At 36.7% G+C, this 14,181-nt stretch overlaps 1 protein-coding gene across 1 annotated transcript in view; it reads left to right on the top strand.

Moving 5' to 3' along the window:
• Positions 1-14,181, top strand: part of ntng2b (netrin g2b) — a 73,518-nt gene that overhangs the window by 25,875 nt on the left and 33,462 nt on the right. The window lies entirely within an intron of this gene.

Raw genomic sequence — 14,181 nt, 5'->3', positions numbered from 1 at the left:
CATCTCATTCATTTTACCAGAAATAAAATAAAATGTTACATTTTCAATAAGCCGATACCTGCATTATTGTTGTTATTATTATTATTTCTATTATTATTATTATTATTATTATTATTATTATTATTATTATTGGAGTCACCTGACAATATGACAAAGGACTCAGACCAGAAGACTAACAAAATAAACTTCTCAATTCTGTTTCATGTGTAATGTACTGCATGGGGTCTTTGGTAGTCTTCGTCTTCTTTTGGCCGCTCCCGTTAGAGTTCGCTAAAGTGGATCAACCGTCTCCATACCCCAGCTGTCCTCTACATCTGCCTCTTTTAAACAAACTACCTGCATGTCTTCCCTCACCACATCCATAAACCTCCTCCTTGGCCTTTCTCTTTTCTTCCTTTCTGGCAGCTCTATTGGTAGCATTCTTCTACCGATATACCCCATGTCTCTCCTCTGCACATGTCCAAACCATCTCAATCGGGCCTTCCTCACCTTGTCTCCAAAACGTCCTACATATGTGGTCCATCTCATGAACTAATTTCTAATCTTGTCCATTATCATCATACCCAATGAAAATCTCAGAATCTTTAGCCATTTTTTCTCCAGCTCCACCTCCTGTCTTTTAGTCAACGCCACTGTCTCTAAACCATACAACATCTCAGGTCTCATAACAGTCCTATAAACTTTCCCTTTCACTCTTGCAGATCCTTTTCTATCACAAATCACTCCTGCTATCACTCTTCCCCACCCACTCCACCCTGCCTGCACTCTTTTCTTCACTTCTCTAACACACTGTCCATTACTTTGCACTGTTGACCGCTATTACTTAAACTCATCCACATTCACCACCTCTCCTCCCTGCAACTGTACCACTGCCCTCTATCTTAGTCACACACATGTACTCTCTTACACCTACTGACTTTCATTCCCCTTCTCTCCAGCGTGTATCTCTACCTCTCCAGGCTCTTCTCAACCTGCTGCCTACTCTCACAACAAATCACAATATCATCCGCAAACATCATAGTCCACTGCATAGCATAGCATCTATGGAAGTCAAGTAACAAAGAACGAACGCCTCGGACCAGAGGACTCATAAGAGGAACTACTCAATTCTGTTTTGTGTACATAACCTATGGATATTTTTTTGCTTTGCTCATGCAGTTGAAAATTAACGAATCACTCTTTAAAACTACTCGATCTTCACATTAAGGAGTTTATAACCAATTTCTACCCATATCACCCTTAACCCAGGCATGGCTACTTGAATGAAGATGAATCAGAAAGTATTTGCTCCATGTCTGTTAGCTGTATAATAGTGTGCTAGCTTATTGATGCATGATTCTCAGAAGCATTTAAAATAACAGCAGTCTCTTCAGATTCAAGACAAAGAGTAAGTTAAATTGATGCATTTTAAATGTTTAATACACCTCATAATATAAGCAGCAGTTTCTATTTAATTTATTTTAAATAGCATTACTACTACTAATACTACTGCTAGCAATACACAGGTTCCTCAGCTTTCTATATCTCTAAAACTGTCTATGTTCTCTAATCAAAGTTTCTTTGTAAGTGAATGGGGGTGGAGAAGAAGAAGAATGCTACGTGTCAGTGCTGTTGTGCCCACGTAAATGAATTATGAAATTTGGAGTCGATCATTATATCATGCTAATACTGTTCTGATGTGAACATGCTGGGTAGTGCAGCACCCTGGGGCCATTTCAATATTATTTTCCATAAGTTTTCACAGGGTGTGTGAAATAAGGTAGAAGGCTTTTTTTTTTTTTTTTTTGGCCCATAGGCTTTCATTTGACACCTGTGATTAAGTACTTAAACAAGAAATGCACAATATGGATGTCTAGTTTTCAGTTCTTTGACTGGATATAATAACAGGACACAGACACAATGTCCAAAGTTGAGGGTTAGGGTTCAGTTAGAGATGTCATACTTCTGTTGACTATCCTTCTTTCCTGTGATACCCTACCCTTGTTTGGTCTGGACCTTATGTGCTTAGCTACAGACAACCGGAAAATATGCACAGTCACAGATATTCACATACTTTGTACAATGCAGTGGAATGCAATGGAATATTTTGATACCATATGTTTATCAATACTGAAAAAAGATTGATCTTTACCGATCAGTTTTCAGGTCAGCTTGTACCCTTTATAGCCTTGTTTCTTTTTGGCTCTCAGGAATGAAACCCAGTGTGGACTTCTGCTTTTCTGCTTTTCAAAATGTAGCATGTTGTGCATTCTAAAATGCTTTTCTGCTCGACGCAGGTGCAGAGAATTCTTATTTGTATTGTCATAGACTTTCTGTCAGCTCAAACTTTTTTTGCACTGTTTATATAAACTCTATAGGCCAAAAGCTCCAGTGCTGTTGGATAAGTTGCTCCAATTTTTTTTTATCAATCTTTTTGAATTTCAGCATTTGTAATTCTACAGCAAGACCAAAGCCTTCACTAGGTTTTGATAACCTGCAAACATATAAAGACTATTGAGGCTGGTAGGAAGGATTTTATTTTATTATATTTTGTGCATGTGTGTGTGTGTGTGTGTGTGTGTGTGTGTGTGTGTGTGTGTGTGTGTGTGTGTGTTTGTCTCTAATAGAGATAACACTTATTTTAGCATGTGCATCAAATCTATGAATATAGAACAAGTGCATGATTTATTGTCATTCTTGAGCTTACAGACACTTTATATCTCAGTATTAGGATACAGCTCATTTCACCTGAGCTTAAATTGCATAACAACACACACACACACACACACACACACACACACACACACACACACACACACACACACACACACACACACACCCTTTTCATGGTTGAGTGCAATCCAGAAATATGTACAGTATATTTCTATACATTATTTCTCAGATGCTGATGCTGTAACTTGCTTTGATAAATGATGCAAACGTTCTATTTTTCATCCACCCGCAGACACACACACAGACACACACATATATACACAAAATATAACACTGTGCATTTAAGTATACCTTATTTGTTCCTAAGCAAGTCTTCACAAGTAGTCAGGAGACTCCGATAAATCCCAGCATGTTGAAATCCATGCTCAGTGTCCTACATGACCAGTTTTAATGACATCACAACACAGTCTGCCATTTGAGAGCTGACCTACATATGGCTGTGTGTGTGTGTGTGTGTGTGTGTGTGTGTGTGTGTGTGTGTGTGTGTGTGTGTGTGTGTGTGTGTGTGTGTGTGTGTCTGTGTCTGTGTCTGTGTCTGTGTCTGTGTGTCTGTGTGTGCTTGTGTGAGAGATAGAGCAACGCAGCAATACTATTTCACACGTGTGCACACACTGGGCCACAAAAAAAATTCAAACTGTGTTTAAGCTTTCTATAGAAATACTGAGATTTGAATATTTACATAGTTTTTGGTTAAACATCTATCAAATACCCAGTCATGTTTTGGTTATTATACAGTAGGTATATTGGTTTGTGATATTTTGTTTTGTGTTTCTATCCTACAGTGTCTTGTATTGTCTGTTTGCACTGTGTTTTGTCTGCACTGGGTTGCACATAATGCACTTTATGTGGCTGGGACAACTTACTATAGTACTTAGCTCTACTGTATCTTCTGGTATGTAGCTCTATGATGTGTGGAGTGATGTAGCTCTATGTTGTTTTATGTAGCACTAGGGTTCTGGAGAACCCATTTCACTGTGTACTGCATCAGCTATATAAGGCTGGAATGACAAAAAAAGGTTTTTGGCTTGACGTGACTTCGTGGCCTGGAAATGGACTAGGCAAAAAAACGTATAGTGATCTAGTTTACACTACATTAACAGCATTTAGAAGATATTTACCTTTCTGCCATTTAAAAGACACCCTTATCTATAGCAACTTACAGCTGAGCTATTAAAGAACAGTTAAGGACCTTGCTCAAGGCCCAGCAGTGATAATTTGGTGGTGCTGGGATCTAATATATAATGTATTTGAAATTTCCACTACACTGGCCAATTTCCAGTGCCACACCCCCTGTTGTACTGCACAGATGCATGAATTTCTGCCCACAGAAACACCAACTGGGTGCAAATAGAAAAACAAAAATAGAGCTTATATTCCTCTACCAAACTAAATTGTTTCCACTTCTTTTATTTCACTAACAAAGTTTATTCCAAGACTTATACCTTATACCAATGCGTTTAATTTGTATCCATGATTCCATTATTACTCACAAAGGTAAAATCATGTACACTATATGGACAAAAGTTAGTGGAAACCTGATCATAAGATTTATATGTGATCTTTTGAACATACCATTCCACATTTAGAATATATACTTGCTGTTAAAATAACCTCCATTCTTCTGGGAAGATGTTCCACTAGATTTTGGCGTGTGGTTGTGGACAATTGGGCTCATTCACCTAAAAGAGCGTTTGTAAAGTCAGGTACTTATATAGTTTGTAAATGCCTGGGGTGCAGTCAGCGTTCCAATTCATCCCAAAGGTGTTCAATAAGGTTGAGGTTAGAGCTCTATTGTAGGTTACACTAGATCTTTTACTCCACCCCATGCAAACCTGTCTTCATGGAGTTTGCTATGTGCACAGGGACATTGTCATGTTGGAACAGGTTTAAGTTTCCAAGTGAAGGGAATACTAGCACATAGGGCTAGAAAAGTCAGATGTCCCAATACTTGTGTCCATATAGTATATCTGTTTACTAAAGACATGATAGACATCTGTACTAATAAAATCGATATCAAATTATGAACTATGATTCAAGATTTAAGAATTTATTGGCACAGTTACAGGACACCCAGGGTCGGTTCTAGACATTTGGAGGCCCTAGGCAAAATTTATTTTGTAGGCCCCCCTGCCTCGTTCCCTCTAACTTTCAAAATAAATAAAAAGCACTTGAAACAAATATAATTTCTCTCCTTTTTATTTATACAAAACCTGTTATCAGTATTTGTATATATTTACTACATGTCCATATTAATTAAACTTGAACTTAGGTCAACACTAAAAAAAAGAAAAAATATATAAAAGGACCAGCTCTTCTTCTTTTTCTTCTTTGGCCATAGCTGCAATTGCTGTTTCTATTTAAAAACGTTTCCTTTTTTTAATGCCTAATACATGGCCCTGTTTACACCATACCATACAGTGAAGGTTTTTTTCTTTGTGACATGAAGGACATTAAGAAAATACTAAACATAAATTACAAGGAAAGGAAAAATATGTGCATATATAAATTGAACGTGTGCAATGTATACATGAAAGGCATGTATTGTGTATGTGTGTGTTTGTGTTCTGCAGTTGTGCAACGGTAGAATTATTCATGGGGTTACAGTGGAACTCGGTTATGTTGAGGGCCTAGGGGACGCCAAAAAGCGTTGAGATAACCGATGATGGAGATAAACGAAAACCAATATGCCGGCAATATATTAACAAGCTTGAAATTTTTTTTATGTACATGTGCATTATTAAATGAGAATGTACATGCGCGTGTTTTTGGAGGTTTTTTTACACAACAGCGTTGCCACGATTTGATTGATTGGTCATGCGGATCGAGAAAACCTGTAATGCGGATAAGGAGGCGGAAGCCGAAGTAAACGCAAACAAAGTTTATTGAGAATACTCAGGAGATAATCCAACAATACTTGTAGCCAAGGGATACGTATACGCGATTACACAGACCGCCATGAACCAACACATACGATCATGCATAAACAATAACGGACCGCGAGTGTGTGGAGGTGAGGGGCTTAAATAGGAGATGGGATGAGTGAGTGATGAGAGTCAGGTGTGTGTGATCAGCATGACTGCGAGGAGCGCACGGGAGAAGAAGCAGGGTGCTTCGGGGAATGCCGCCGCCAAATGGGTCGTGGCAGGGGGCGTGCCAAACCCCCCCCCCCCCCCCCCCCCTTGTGATCAAGATATTAGGGTTCGGCGACATAAAAAATCGACATAACCGATTAAAAAATGCTAAGACAAAGCGAGAGTTTGGCGGTTCCACTTCAAAAACGTCGACTTAATAGGGTTGGCGAGTTAACCGAGGTCGAGATAAGTGGGTTCGACTGTATTAAGGTTTGTGTGTGTGTGTGTGTGTGTGTGTGTGTGTGTGTGTGTGTGTGTGTGTGTGTGTGTGTGTGTGTGTATGTGTGAAGATATGAAAAAAGTGTTTTTAACATTTGTCTATAACCAAGACTTCAAGAAACTACAATTAACACCATGTGTTTTACCAATCTGTGTCATATATTGAAGAAATGTAGCCAATATTTCCTCAAGAGAATATTTAGATTTCATGCAAGGATTTTTCAAACAGCTACAATGGATTGTTGTCAGCTTTAAATGCTTCAGTAAAGTGTAGTAGTGGCAGGTGAGAAACACGCACAGTGAGAGGGTGTGAAAAAGCTGCCTTGAGGTGAGATGTTGCAGAAGTATGGATTGTGAGTATACGTGTATGAGTTTCAAAGCACAAACACATACACATACAATTGTGCGTGTAACTCACACATATACACACACACTAAAATCCAATCTATGAGTTGAGAATCAATGAGTTTTTCCAGGCCAGGAGATATGACAGTGCAGAGGGAGCAAACTGTCAGCTCTTTATTGATCAAGAGGGATTCTGTGTGTGTGTGTGTGTGTGTGTGTGTGTGTGTATATGTATATATATATATATATATATATATATATATATATATATATATATATATATATATATATATATATATATATACTAGAGAGATTTCCCATTGAATGCCCCATTGAAAAAATTCCTCCTCTTCTCTGTACATAGTTGAAATCGAAAGGCTTAGGTGTTACTTGAATTAAATACACGTCTCTCATCCTCCATCTCACCCTCCTTTCCTCTTTCATCTTTGCTATACTGTGTCTCTTGGGGCCTGGCTGTAGAGGAGACCTGGACTATCAGTCAAGCTCAGCAAATATAGCTGCACTAAGTGGATTAACCAGGAGAGAGAGAGAGAGAGAGAGAGAGAAAGACAGACAGAGGGAAAGAATGAGAGAGACTGAGAAGGGCATTATGTGATGCACATATATACTAAATAGATAAAAGTTTGTGGACACCTGATCATAAGATTCTGAGTGATTTTGAATATACCATTCCACACTTATTCCCCATTTGATGTTTAATAACCTTCACTGTGAAGATGTTCCACTTTGGAGTATGGGGTGTGCTTGTGAAGATTTGTGTGCATTTAGCCACAGTGGTGTTGCAGGGTGTAGGGTGAGGAGGCCTGGTGTGCAGTCAGCATTTCAAATTATCCCAAAGGTGTTGAGGTCAGATCTCTATTGCAGGTCATTCAAAATGTTCCACTCCAACCTGTGTAGGTCATATCTCAATAGAGCTCACTTTGTGCACAGGGGCATTGTCATGCTTAAACAGGTTTGGATGTCCTAGTTTAAGTGAGGAAACATTTAATGCTATTAAATTGTTTGCCTCTACCTTTGTGGTAAAGTTTTGGTAAAGAAGATGAGAGAGAAGCACATATAACTGGAAAAGCCATGTGTCTCAGTACTTTAGTGTACCTGCTTGTAATATGTTCATTTTCTCAGATTACAGTGTGACTACAAGAACTGAAATAATTGGCAACAGTGGTTTCATAAAAAATAAAAAAAAACGTGTTAACTGTATATAGCTTTTTAAATTACTTCCCAGCTGAAAAAACAATCGAAACATTACACAACTGTTAACGGAAAATTATTTCCTGAATACAAAATGTGTTTGTGGAAATTATTGAACCCTTAACATCTAACTAAATAATCCAGTGAAGAACACTGGATTTACAGGACTCTGGATTTTCCATATCTTAATGGTCAGGAATGAGCACTTTTTATGATTTATATTATATTATATATTATGATTTATGTATATTACGTGTATTTCAAATATAAAATAGGATTTTGTCATTTGTATTTGACAGGGTTGATGAAAATGACTTCATATTTTGTATAAAATTACCTTAATTTTGTATTTTTGTAGTTTTAAAATACTGTAAAATACTTTGTAAGAGGTTTACATGATGACATCATAAAAATGCGGTCTCTGATTGTTGCTTAATCAGCAGTTTGCCCAGACTTGTTGAGCTCAGAACAGAAAATGTATCCATATGGAAAAAGGTGGTGAAGGTAAGAAACCTGCAGGCTGCCAACTTTAAAATAGGTGTCCAATGATTGATAAATAAATATTTGATTGCCGAACATTGTACCCTAATTGAAGTATTAGTTTAGTAGAATTGTGATTGTGCATACCATTGCATGAATGACTGCCTGTTACATAATATATTATTATAGTTATGAAAACCAACAAATAATTAATTAGTTGGAAACTAGTTGATATGAATACAGGTGCCATCAGTTGTCTTCTTATGAATTTTTTGGGAGACCACAGGCAAATGTATGTGAATATTTGATCTGTTAACTGGTTGCTTATGTCAGATTTATGATATGGACTTAGATAAAAGCTGTTGCTATTTAACATTGTTTACTTAATCAGTCAGTGTAATAATAAAGGAACAGATCAAATAGGCCAATTGATGAAAGGTTTTCGAAAAATATTTCATGCACCCTTATAAAAGAATGTACTATTTTTAAAATACAAAAATACAGTAGTTTATATTGATACGTGAAGTGGCTGCTGAATTTCGTAGTTAACTTTGATACACTTAAAGTTAAAGTATTTGGTATTTTATTTTAAATGCTTTTTGATGTATCTTTGCCCAACCCTGTTAATAGTCCATTAAATAGCCAGAAATGGCAAAAGTACACACATCCTTCACATCCTTTTGTAGAAGTACAGATACTCATGTTTGGAAAGACTCTGTTAAGAGTTGAAGTACTGACCACACTTTTTTACTCAAGTTAAAGTAAAGAAGTTTGGGCTCTGACATGAACTTAATTAAAATATTTGCCATTACTACTACCTGTTTTAGTTTTAAGCTGATTACTGGACCTCAAATCCTATTAATATATTATTATGTATCCAGGCTGATCAACCACCATATGGAACACAAGCAGAGCAAAAAGATAATGATGATCAGGTGATCAGGATTGTCTGTTCTTAGTCATGTTTATATCGCTGATTCTCTCCATTTTATCCATATTAACCACATACTTCTTGTTGCCTTCTGCCTTGCTTTTTGTGGAAGGTTGAAAAAGCCTTACAATGACAAGAAATAGGTTGATGGGCACGCAATGAGAAGAAAAATAGTGATTATGTCACCATATAGATTAAAATTAAAGTAACAATACTGGTTTAAAAATAAGTAGTAGAAAGTACAGATATTTGTGTCAAAATTGTAATGAGTGTAAGTAAAAAAAAAAATTTAAGTAAAGTACTGATACCAGAAAAATTTAATTAAGAACAGTAACAAAGTATTTGTACTTTATAATTTACCATCTCTGTACATAAGCAACGTGTGGTATTTAAGTTCCTTTAACCTCTTAGCCTTCAGTGCCATGCCAGCACGTCCGTTATCCCATTGTTCTCAGGTGTTAATGTTAACCGGTATTCACTAGATATAACATGCCAGCAAACATTTTTACAGTAGAGACTGAAAGAAGCCATTTTTCATTTTCATTTTAACCCAATTCAATTCCAATTCTAACCAATAATAGTGTTTCTATGAATTGTTTCTATTATCTTTTTTTCTAGCAGAGTTTATCCTTATGTGTGTCCTCAGAATTTAAATACAGTATTTGAGCATCTTTAAATAAGTATATGTAATATTAACAATTAACCAAGCACTTGACATGCTTCAAGTTGAGATGCAACATTAGCCTTATAGCAATTTTAAATGCCATTGTTTGGACCAAGACATAAAAAACACTAAAAAGCATTTGAGTATTGCTAAATAAAAATTAAATAAAATGCTGTTTCTGCTAATTTATAACAACTTCATTGTATTGCTCAACTTATTCAGTTTTAACACCAGTTGATGGCAATCTGCATAAAATATTTGAAGTGTATTTGATGGAATGCCTTTATGATCCCTGTTCTTAGAGTGAGTGATGCAGGCACAAATGAAAGAGGGAAAGAAAGAAAAGAAGAGAAAGATGTGTCAGCATGGATGAGTTGATTTATGCTGCTCTGGCAGTGGCTGATTTGATCATCTGTGATTATTTCTGTTCACAAAGTCAACATCAGCAACATTTAATCTCATTTGCTTTCTTTCCTTTTCTAGCCGTCTTTGTTATCAAGTAGCTGGTACCTCTACTTTACTAGTACGGCCCAAACCTGTTCCAGCATGACAACAAATGCCTCTGTGCAACAAATACAGTCCTTATGAAGATGTTCAAATTGGTTGGAGAGAAAGATCTTGAATGGCCAGCTGTAGAGCTCTTACCTTCATTTGGGACGAATTGGAACGCTGTCTGCACCCCAGGCCTCCTCAAGCTACATCAGTACCTGACTTTACTAACACCCTTGTGGCTGAAGCTATTATATAAGCAAATTAGGACTAAATGTGTTTAAAAAGCACATATGAATCTTATGGTCAGGTGTCCACAAACTTTTGTCCATATAGTGAAACTAAAAAAAAGGAAAGAAAAAACATAAAACAGGCTGTTTTATTTTTGTAATCTTGAGGATGCAAAAAAACTACAGCATATTTTGTACTGTATATATTCTTACTGACCACTTTATTGTGAACACATCCACATGCAATTATAAAATCAGCCAATTATGTGGCAGCAGCTCAATTTATAAAATCATGCAGATACTGCTCAAGAGTGTCAGTTAGTGTTCAAATCATTTCAGTCATCAGAATGGGGAGAAATGCAATTTCAGTCTGTGCTATAGTTGATGGTGGCTGGTTTGAGTATTTTAGATTCTGCTGCTTTCTGGGGATTTTTACACAACTGTATCTAAATTTTACATGGAATGGTGCAAAAAAAAATAACATACACGCAGTTGTGATTGTGTAACGGAAACTTTTTTTTAATAAAATAGGTCAAAGAAAACTGGATTGTTGGATGGATGGATGGATGGATGGATGGATGGATGGATGGATGGATGGATGGATGGATAGATAGATAGATAGATAGATAGATAGATAGATAGATAGATAGATAGATAGATAGATAGATAGATAGATAGATAGATAGATAGATAGATAGATAGATAAGAAGTGAAATCAGAGAAATAGAGTGAGTGGTGTGTGAGTGTGTGAGAGAAAAACAGAGCGAGAGAGAGAGAGAGAGAGAGAGAGAGAGAGAGAGAGAGAGGTGGTCGCTTGTGTTTTTTTCTCTAATTTGTATGTATCCTATTCAAAGGCCTTGTTCCTACTTGACATTTCTAAACTACTTGCTTTACAGTTCACGCACCTCAAACAAACACACACACACACACACACACACACACACACACACAAAACATACTGCTCAGAAGAACAAGCCTTTTGCTGCAGTCTGTGTAAATTATTCACTGTGCTGCAGCACCATGTCAAGTCATAACAAAATATGTGCATATGCACATGTGCGCGCACACACACACACACACGCACACACACACTTACACTTCTACATTACCACACATTCAGGGACTGATCTAATTACAGGGATTAATCTATTAATTGTCATTGAAATATACAGAATATATGACCACCGATTTTGTCTAAATACTCAAATACTCTCTACAGTCTTAAATGAGTTTAAATGCAGTTTTATAAAACCATGTCCACTAGGAGGCACTAAATTGGAACCATAATAGACTCCAATTCGACAAAGAAAAAGCAACCAAAATTACATTAAACCGTATGTGTAATAAACACACTGAAGTCCATAGCGAGCAGTTTGGCAGACATTATGCCTGGCAGATCGAGGCTTAAGGAAACCCGATGCTCAAGAGCTCCATCATAACCAGCAACCGGTCGACAAAGGAAACAAAACAGAAGATACTAAAGCACAAAATAACATTAAACATACAAATGGCAACATACCGCCACGCAAAAAAAACACTTACTGAGATGCGGCAGCCAGAACAGGCATGTTGTACACTCAGCACGAAACAGAGAGCAATATCCAAACTTCTATAGTTGGATGGATGGATGGATGGATGGATGGATGGATGGATGGATGGATGGATGGATGGATGGATGGATGCACTTGAATAGATGAATAGGGTGATAAATGGATACTTAAAGTTAAGTATGTATCTATGGATGGATGGATGGATGGATGGATGGATGGATGGATAAATACTTTTAAGAAATATGAATGTATGAATGGATGGTTGAAGGATGGATGGATGGATGGATGCAAGGAAGGATTTTTTTTACTTTAATTGATAATTGGATTATTTAAGTTAAATATCGATGGATGCATGGATGGATGGAAGTATGAACACAAATAAATACTGGCATGAAGAACATAAATGATGGGTGGATTAATGGATGGACCACTCGAATGGATAGATGGATGATTAAATGACAATTAAAATGTGAAGGGACTGATAGATTAACATATGGGCACATTCAAGCAAAGCTCATCAAGGCAAAGATCCATGAAGGATTATAGTTATAGACTTTAGGGTCAGCTGCAGGGAGTCTAGGAGGCAAATCCACATATACACACAGACAGACACACACTGAAATCTTTTAAAAGTAGGTAACTAAGTAAAGATAGATAGATAGATAGATAGATAGATAGATAGATAGATAGATAGATAGATAGATAGATAGATAGATAGATAGATAGATAGATAGATAGATAGATTTTTTATTATTTTTTTTTTAAGTTTTGGGGACTTTGTATTGAGAACTTGTTAAGGTATGAACTATGGCCAGGATGTTATTTCTCCAGCTCTTCTTATATCGGCTGTTGCTTAAGAACTAATGAAGCAAACCTTCTTTTTGCCTGTTTGAGAGATGTTGAGCTACCTCTGTTAATGATCCTGATTTTAGGGGATTTGCTATTTTTCCAACACCACGCTAAAGGGCTGCAGCAACATTAACGGTGCTCTCCGTGGTGCTGAAAGTGTTCTTGTGGCTCTGTGGTGGACTGCAGCACCACAAAACTTTCCAGTGTTCACTAAGAATATGTAGCATAACGATAACACTTTCCTGGAACTGAAGTCCTCACACTTGTACAACTCCTGGTCCATGAAGACATAATTTGCCAAGAGAACTTAAGTGGCCTGCATGGCAAGGTGGGGATTCAAAACTGGACTGAAATATTCAGCAAGCAATATGGAAATGAAATGTGCTCAAATTTAACAAAATTACATTGTTTTTTAACTATTACAAATATGACATTTAGCAGATGCCCTTATCCAGAGTGACAAGTATTTCATTTATATAAATGAGCAGTTAACAGTAAGAACTTTGCTGAAGGGCCCAGTAGTGGCAGCTTGGTCATCCTGGAATTAAAACTCACAACCTGTTAATCAGAAGTCCACTGAGCCACAAAAATAAGAAATTGTATTTATTTTGTGAAAAAAGTACATAAAAAATAATTTTTGTATAAAAACTGTATTTTGTACTTGTCATGTCATTGCAATATGCTCACATCATTACAATTATGACATGCTGCCTAGCAAATTATGCTAGCTACAATACTGATTAGAGTGTAAGCTGGGATAAGTCATCTAAGTTTATATTTTACTTTAGCATACTGAAACAGTTAACTGAGTTATGACCAGGGGCGCTCATCTTTGAGTTTAACACCACAGCTTCAGATGTGCATTGATAGATACAGCACAAATTATATTGTGCAACATGAAAAGGTTGAATTAACATGATATTTATTTCTACAATGTTGAACCTGATTGCTAAAGAGAGGCAGGAAACTGTTTGGATTGATAAGAGAAGAAATGACATGTGAGAAATCTCCTGAATATTTTGAAGGTCTATTTAAAAATGTAAAAAAAACATTTTTTCTTTGACAAGGTCAATTATGTAAGACTGATCTATTAATTAAATAAAACTCTAACAATGCTGCAGGTTTCCTAGTAGGTGAATTGGCTATGCTTTATTGTGAATTGGCTGTGCTATCAAAATGTGAATGTGTATTATTAACCCCAGCAGATCCACTGCAACCCTGAGCAGGATAAAGCAGCCACTGCAGATGAATGAATAAATCAGGTCATGAATGTGTACAGCTGTTTGTTTTGGGTGCATATAATCTTTGCTTGGCTTGAGTTGAAAATTTAGATTTTCTAGATTTGCTTCTTCTTCTTCTTCTTCTTCTT

The sequence above is a fragment of the Silurus aristotelis genome (genome assembly GCF_946808225.1).
Source record: "Silurus aristotelis genome assembly, chromosome: 16".
NCBI lineage: Eukaryota > Metazoa > Chordata > Actinopteri > Siluriformes > Siluridae > Silurus > Silurus aristotelis.
Note: the sequence above shows the minus strand (reverse complement) of the source record. Positions and strands in the feature narration are given on the sequence as shown.